The following is a 903-nucleotide window of genomic DNA, read 5'->3' as shown; positions in this document are numbered from 1 at the left end:
TTTCTTTTGGTATATGGTTGTGGTATTCTCTACAATTTAAATTTCGTTTTCTTACATTTTTTTTTTCAAAATCAAATGTTAAATTATTTTATGGTTCTTCATGTCTTTTCTTTATTCCGAGTTGTATATTTGAATCAAAAAGAGGACAACATATTGTGAAAATTCTCCATGATTTAATTTTAATAAACTTTTATGAAGACTTAATTTTAAAATAAAAAATCTGTGCAATTGTTTTAGTTTCCAAATTTGACGCGATTTGTAGCATCCTAACAAAACTAAAGAGGTATATATACTTAAAATTTCAGGACTGGCTCTCTAGTGAGTTGTATTAACTAGTACTATATGCTTCCATAAAAACACAAGAGAATGAGTGGGCTAGTTCAAAATTTACTAAATCTAATTATATTTATCATGATGTACTCCAAAACTAAGATAATAAAAACATCAATAATCGATAAACATATTTTAAAATAAATATGTTCTATGTGAGACGAATATATTACTCAAATGAAAACGTATATATCATCGTAAAATGTCACACATGTATATATTATAAGGAAAATATATATTCAAATTAAAAAATATTTTATATGTCTCTTTACTTTCATTTTTTTTTAAATATAATGAAATTTATTTTTACACGCTAATAAAATTTATAATATACCACTTAGATAAAATTACACAATAAAAAAATTAAACTAATAATTAAAATTTAAAATAAATTTTTTATCTTTTGAATTACAATATATATTGAATCATGATAACAAAACTTATAACAATCACGTTAAACTATTATATTACAGTAAATAAAATTTGTTTAGACACGGACGATCACACGCATATGTTTATTTATTTATCCCTTGTCCTGATTTATTTATCCCTTGTCCTGATTTAGATGACTTT

The sequence above is a fragment of the Vigna unguiculata genome, chromosome 4, assembly GCF_004118075.2.
Source record: "Vigna unguiculata cultivar IT97K-499-35 chromosome 4, ASM411807v1, whole genome shotgun sequence".
Lineage (NCBI taxonomy): Eukaryota > Viridiplantae > Streptophyta > Magnoliopsida > Fabales > Fabaceae > Vigna > Vigna unguiculata.
This window is presented reverse-complemented; position numbering follows the sequence as displayed.